This window comes from Pseudopipra pipra, chromosome Z (genome assembly GCF_036250125.1).
Source record: "Pseudopipra pipra isolate bDixPip1 chromosome Z, bDixPip1.hap1, whole genome shotgun sequence".
NCBI classification, from domain to species: Eukaryota; Metazoa; Chordata; class Aves; order Passeriformes; family Pipridae; genus Pseudopipra; species Pseudopipra pipra.
The window spans coordinates 33,760,697-33,768,676 of record NC_087581.1 but is presented as its reverse complement, the minus strand read 5'-3'; positions in this window follow the sequence as shown (position 1 = coordinate 33,768,676).

Genomic DNA, 7,980 nt, shown 5'->3' with positions numbered 1-7,980 from the left:
CCCATAAATGTTAACAGAAATGTGGGAACAGTTGGAATGGTTTATAATTTCATTCTAGGGAACAGACTGCAATAAATCAAGGTTAGTAGTCAGTAGCCTGTTACTATAAATGCTTCAGAAACAGTCTTGGAAGAGTGTTTATATTGTCACTTAAGACAGTTATTATTCACTGAGGTACTACCTTACGGTAAGCGTGAAGTGTGGATTCAGCAGACCAATTAGAGGACTTGAATGCTAGCTTAACGTTTTGTCAATCCATTTGTAGAATGAGAAGGAGCTATTAAATCACCAACTCTGATCTCCTGGTGAATGGAGATGAAAATTTTATCCAGTTAACCCTGAATTGAATCTAACAGAGAGCACAATATCACATCTGCCTGGCAAAGCACTGAGTTATCTTTGTACTTCTTGTTTTGTGTTGATCTGTTTTAGAAACTGAAAATAAGAAGCAATAATATGCAATATGCTTTAAAAAATACAGATATGACAGAATGAAATGATACGACCTTATGAATGTGTGAATTTCTGTCCATACATGTTTAATAGGGCTGGTAGTAAATGGTGCTGCTGCCATTGAGAGGATGTATCAGATACCATCTGATGACATGTGGAAATGACAGGTAAGATGAGAGACCATACCTTCAGTTCCCTCTGAACAGATTTTCCCACAAAAATCATCTGCAAACCTATGCTTTTCTGCATGGCAATTCAGAATGGGTATCTCTAGACATACTCAAGAGGCACTGTCCAGCATGCACTGTCTTCACTCTGCAACATTTTTGACCCTTACTGATTTAGATAGCCTCTCTTCCTGGTAGAAGACCTTTCAAGTCTTCCCTTATTTATCTTCTGCTGCTCACCTAGCCCTCATGTATCCTCCAAATGAAAACTTAATCAAAACCTCTAATACCTGGCCAGTACAACCCAACAATAAATTGGCATCCTCCCTTGGATGCATAAAGCATAATCATCATGCAGCCATAATCCTTTGAATGCACTATGCCAACTATCTTAGCAACAACAGACCGAAAGCAAATGCTGCTTTATTTACTTCTTAGTTTCTCATCATATACAGTCTATGTAAACAACTTTTTCCAGTTACTAAGATAGGCAGTGAATCCTGGTTGGGGACATTTATCATAACTGAAGGCTGCATTTGGATCTTTCTGTCAAGCACCACCCTCAGATAATCTATGTTCTGCCTATACAATTTCCTGTCATACTTTAAAGGGAAATGATATGCTGTGCTTTTTTGTGGTGCTATGCACTGTTTAGCTGCTGAAATCCTGTATCCCAGACTTTGTCACATTCAAATTGTGGATGAAATTACTCAAAACTCCAAAGTACACTAGTGTAGCTAGTATCCAAACAATGGAAAAAGAGTGCAATTATTACTAGAATTTATTCAGAGATCTGCAGTCACTTTATGAAAAACTGATGATGATTGGTATTTACTTCTTAAAATAAGATGGAAAATTGAAGAGGTCAGACTTAACCTCAAGATGTCTGAAACACTCCTCAGGATTCATGTGGAAAGTCCTAACTGTTTATTTACATTTGATGAGCTTTTTCCTATAGTACAAGTCTTTCTTAAAAAGTAGTGTGATGACTAAAGATAACATCATTTTTCCATTATGTACTTCCTATAACTCCTGTGCTAACAGGAGATGCAGAAATTCAGCAATCTATAAAAAAAATTGCATTAATTTTAGCTACCTGGCTATGAACATTACACTCAGTAATACTCATGGCCAGATACATAGTAAGCATGATGAACTGAATGAAAGTTTTTGAAGAGCTGACATTGAAAACAGTCTGGGAATACTATTTGCTTTACTGAAATGCGCTAACTAAAATCTAGTAGTTTCTGACTTCAGCAACAGTTTTCCTCTCCATGCTGTGCCCTGATTGTATTTCAAGTGGATGAAGCATGCAAGTCAGTCAGCTCTTTGGGTCCATAAAAGCAAGAGAAGCTGTAAACTTAGCTCAGCTGTACAAGCAAACCTGCTGTCTGGCATCAATTCCACTTTGTGTAAGTAGGAAATCTGAAACGACTGCAGCCCTTATGGTAGAATATTCATGCAGAGGGGACAATGAAATGCCTAGATTCCTTATTTAAACACAAAACATTTTGATCATATTAGCCAGTAGTGTTTCGCTTTTGAAAAAGGATCCCTGGTAACATTCTCATCTTCACATTGTAACCTAATAAATGTAAAGAATTTTATACATCATACATCTTAATTTAGCTGCTGAATTTTTTTCTGCTTTGTTGCCAGTGTTTTTGCAGCCCCAGCTTCCTGGTGGGGGGTTGAGATATCTTGACCTTGATATTATGTACTATCTCCTTAATCTATGGAAAAGCCTTGGTAAATCTTAGTAGAAAAGGTTATGACAGCCTTGAGTACCTAGGTCTTCATTTTGTTTCAGTAATGGCAAGCTACTCTTGCTAGGCCTCTGGACTAGCGCTGAAGCACATGCAAATATGTGCAGACTTCTAAAAATGCAGAAGCCTTTTGGGCCTTTTTGGGATGTTACATAGCTGAAATCTCATTTATTGTGCTTATTTTTAAAGTAGGCCCATCAAAGTGTTGATATCAGTTTTAAATGCTTAAATGTTGCATGTCAGAGCTTAGTCTTATCCTGTGTCACTGTCAAAAGTGTCAAGAAAAAAAAAAGTCTTTTATTTCTGCCTGGAGCTACCCTGAGATGCAAATGCAATAGGGCTGGAAAGCCTAAGTTGATTGTTGTAACCCAAGTTTCTGCTGTATCAGAGGATGAAAGAGAATGCATTTTATTATCCTTTTCTTCACTGCAGAGGGCAGGAACAAATAGATATTACCATATTAAAATAAAAAAAAAATATAACCACCAAAACAAACCCCAAAACATCTCAATTTTTTGCCTTTAAAATAGTTACAGAGGCTTGTTATTCCTCTGTTCTTTTTCATTGCCTCAAACAGAGAAACTCATAATCCTTGCAAGCATTCATTTGCTCTGCCTCTGTCTTTTTATATATGACAAAGTATTGTTATGAAGTACCAATTTTGTATCCGGCCACTTGAAAGATGGTAATTTTGAGTCTTTGACAATATAAGATCCTTCCTGTTCATCTGCAGCCACTTGAGTTCTACCTTTCAGCAGACTTCTGCAGTTGCATGTGGCAAAGGCAGAGCTCCCACATTGTCCCAATCTCATACGCAGGATTGTAACAATAACTGTGACAGTTGTGTGTCTCTTGTGTGTTGTGTGCAATCTGATTGCTGCATTATTATTGCTACAGAAATTTTAATGAGAGCTTTAAGGTATTGCTGAGGGGAATAAAAGCTATGGGCTGTGGAGAAAAATTCCTGCAGGAATGTGCTTTTCTCTAACTAAAAGAAGCATACTTTTTTCTTGTTTGTTCATTGATAAATTTTTCTAGGGAGAGAATTAAAAATCTTAATCCATTACAACTGGTTCCACAGTAATTAGCAACTGAAGCCTTGCATAACAGCTGGAGAGGGAAACAAAACATTAGCAAGATTCCATGTTGGGGCTGTTGAGCTTGGAGAAGAGAAAGCTCAAGGGGCACCTTAGAGCAGCCTTTCAGTACTTAAAGGGGGCCTATAAGAAAGATGGGGACAAACTTTTTAGCAGGACCTGTTGTGACAGGACAAGGGATGATAGTTTTAAACTAAAAAGAGTGTAGATTCAGATTAGATACAAGGAGCACATGTTTTATGTGGAGGGTGACTGGTACAGGTTGCTCAGTGAAGTGATGAGTGCTTCATCCCTGGGAACATTGAAGGTCAGACTGGACCAAGACTTTTCAAACAGCAGTGTCTAAGATAATGTTGCTGGAAAATCAGAGCTATGACTTAGGGAAAAAGTTTTACAAAACCCTTTGTAACCAGTGTGGTTAACACTGGTCTGTATCAATCTATCATTGGCTCTGTTAAGCCAATGGAATTGGCTCACTTAATTCAGCAGAATTCAATATACATGGTCTTTGCAATGACAGAGCTGAGAAGAGATGATTAGCTTGGTGCTTCTCTGTGGTGACCAGTGACAGGACCTGAAGGAATGGCCTGAAGTTATGTTAGGGGAGGCTTAGGTTGGATATTAGGTAAAGGTTCTTCACCCAGAGAGTGGCTGGGTGCTGAAACAGGCTCTCCAGGGAGTGGTCACAGCACCAAGCCTGACAGAGTTCAAGAAGTGTTTGGACAATGGTCTCAGGCACATAGTTTGATTCTTGGGGTGGTCTTGTGAAGGACCAAGAGTTGGACCTTGATGATCCTGATGGGTTCCTTCTAATTCAGCATATTGTATAATTCTGTGATTTCATGAACTAAGAAAGGGAGCAGAAATATTAACAAAAGAATGTCTATAGAAGAAAAAAGACATTCTTACAATCACTGTGAGCTGCTGAATATTTGAGTGCAAGCATATTTTTCACTGCATTTTGTCTAGAAAATACAAAGTAGTTTGATTGTGACTTCTCTCTACCTTTAGCAGAGCAATACTCTGAATTGGCTCTTCGGCGATATTAACTATACAAAGAAGCATTTGTGTTTCCAACATTGTTTTAAGGTATAGTGAAGTGACTGCTTGATGGAAAATTCTGTGGTTGCCTACAGAGCAGGTATCCAGAAGTTCTGCTCCATCACTGGAAAATGCTAAGAGCTATGAGTATGAATCAAAAAGAAAAAAGGAAACTAACAAGACAACCACCCCAAAGGTGTAGGCCTTGTCACCCTCAGTGTGCAGTTAGCTTTGATTCTAGGGAGCCTGGGGGAGGCATAGGTGCTTCAGACATTGTGGACTCTGCTCTGTGGTGGGAAAACACGTAAACAAGAATGTAAAGTGATTGTTCCCACCCCTGGAAAACCACACTGAGCAGCAGTAGTTGCTCCCTGTGATGTGAGAGTACTTTATTCAACGTGGCTCTTTGCATTAAGGTATGTGCAAACTGAATGTTGCTTTATCCAATCTTTCTGATCATGGAAGACAAAAGGGGAGCTGATAACACCTCGCATCCCGTTTTCAGTTTTCCCCTCACTCCCATCACACACACTGAATGAGTGTTGCCTCTAAGGGCTGCTACAAAGCCATGAAAAACTAACAGTGGCGTGCAGGCTGTGTTGGCTGTAATGTGTTATTGCTGGAACCATCTGACATTGTAAAGAAGTGAGAGCAGAGACAAGTAGGCCAGGACGCTGAGGTGGGGAACCAATCCCCATTACTTTCACTGCATGCAAATTCTGCTTCACCTCCAGAATCAGCTCTAATGCTAAAACTGGGCTCAGAGTTCCAAACTCTTACTGGTTTTGGTTCTGCTTAACTGTGGCTTAACTGATAGTAGATGGAGTTAGGGTTAACTGATAGTAAGAGGTGCTCCCCAAGAGTTGGGGAGATCCTTCCAAATACTTGCTGGAATGGCTGGGTTTCAGCAGAGAAAAAAATCAAAGACCAATAGTAACCTCTGCTGTAGGACTCTGTATCTTGCCCTAGACAGCATCTGGTCCAAAATGCACTTGAAGTTATCTTCAGGCATACACACATATACATACAATTCATGGTAAAAAATTCTGACATGTCAGAATCATAGTGACTTCAAAACAAATCACACTACTTCATAGTACATAATTAAGGCATCTAGTGTTGAGCCCACTTAGTCCCACAAAATTTTCTTTAATAACAGTAATTGTTTCTCCCTTTTATTAGCCAGAACAATCTTTTGTGCACCTATAGATCATAATATTTTGTTTTGTTGTGTATAATAAAAAGATAATGCAACAGAAATTCCATTATACAGCAGAGTTCTCTGTTATTGACTGTTGGGATCTACGACGTGAAACAATTTTTTAAACTACCTGATTGTAAGGAAAGAAATAATCTGTGCTGCATTCATCCAGTGTGAGTTGTCAGTGTGCTCTCACTGAGGTACTCTGTGCATAGACTTTCACCCAGCCAGTAAAACTGGTGCTCATAAGACCATCAGTGCTTATATGAGCATACGTGTTATTCTTGAACTGAAAAAAAAAAGTCCCACTAAAGAAGGGAAGGTATGGTAATGACCTTCCACAATGCTGATAGGACTACTAGTGGTTGAAATGCTGCCTTCTCACAAGGAATATAAGGTGCTGAACAGGAACTTATGGACACATCCAAGTTTCCTTTTCAGCTCTGAGTTTAGCCACAGCTCAGTGGGGTGGTAATCACCGTATTTACACGGTTACAAAAGCAACAAATGTTTATCTACTATATTGTTTGACTTCTGGAAATAAATAGCAGATATGTTGCATGACAATGAAGGTGACAGATTATTTGCAATATTCAGCTGTGTGTCTGTCTCCTGAACAATTTTGCCATCTTTTCATTCTTCCTTCCTCAGGAGTGATTTCAAGCTCAGCAAGCGTAGTGTGAGTGTATGCCTGTGCGCACGTTATATTTCACCCTGACTGTGAAAGTGGCTGTCTTTTGTACTGTTTTAAATCCACATTAGCTCCTCAAGTGGAAAAGGGAATATATTTATGTTTTCAAGCTATTTTATTGACTATAGCCATTGCATCTAATGGTTAGAATCATAGAATCATAGAATCGATTGGGTTGGAAAAGACCTCCGAGATCATCGAGTCCAACCCTTGGTCCAAATCCAGTCCATTTACTAGATCATGGCACTCAGTGCCACGTCCAATCTGCGTTTAAAAATCTCCAGGGATGGTGAATCCACCACCTCTCTGGGCAGCCCATTCCAATGCCTGATCACTCTCTCTGTAAAGAATTTTCTCCTCATATCCAACTTAAATTTCCCCTGGCGGAGCTTAAGCCCGTTCTAGAGCTCTTTTTAAAATAAAAATAAATATGAATGTGATGCCTAAAAGAAAATTCAGGGAGAAAAAACTCTGAGGCAACTTAATTTTTGGAGGTAAGGTGAGGAAAGGTTTAATGATGCCTCTAAGGCAATGGGGTTACAAGACGTGCGCAGCTCCCCGATCCAGCGTTACAATTTTGTAATACCGTCTGTCCAATCTCTGATTTTATCCACCCCCTGGCCTTTAGTCTGGTGTACCCTCGCCCCGCCCCTTGGGAATTGGGTCTGGGGTTGTATTGAGACCCTTTTCTTCCTCATCTTAGTCTTCTTTGGAGTATAGAGTGCACACAGTCACCCAGTTCTTGGTCGTATCTTGTGGTTTCAGGCTAGGGAGCAGATGTCCTTAAACAGCAGAAGGCCTACCCAGGAGAGAGACTAAACATGCCAAATGGAATTTAAGGGGAATTGATATGGGGAACATGGAATGGGGTAAGAGGGTTGGGGAATCTGTGTTGCTACTGTGCTAAAGGGTGAGGGAATAAATGCAGCTGCTTCTAAAAATCTACATTTGCTACATAACTACTTCTAAAACTTATAAAAATTAGAAAAATCAAAAAAATCAAAAACCTTAAGGTGACAAAGGTCAGAATAGTGTAACTGATGGTGTGTGGAAATAAGACAGCAAAGAAATCAGAAGAAAGATGGAAGCAGCCTCATACTGGGCTCTTCCTGGTTCAAAATCCAACTGGAGGTAGCTCCTGAAGCATCTGCCTGGCAGGTACACATCCTCTTTGTCTAGCAATAAGAAAATCTCAGAGTGATTCAAATATGCAGATTTTCATGTTGATGCTGTTAGGCTTTTCTCTTCTTCACCTAGCTGTTCAATGTGAAATTGTTATTACAGGGTGATGTTTAGCTGCCTTCAAAACTGGTCTGGATTTCATATTGCATGCCTGGACTGAGGGCAACTTACACTTTAATACAGGCACTGCCTCTTGGGTCATGTCTCACATCATTTGTACCAGTGTTGTTGCTTTCCTCTCTCAATTACAGTTTTACAAGGTCTCCATGGCAACCATAGTAGCTATATATTTGGTAAAAAATTATTCCTGCTAAAGTGTTTCCAGTTTTGCTAGTGCTGAAGTAGAAAAATCCAGGATGAATGATTAGCACCACAAGAATAG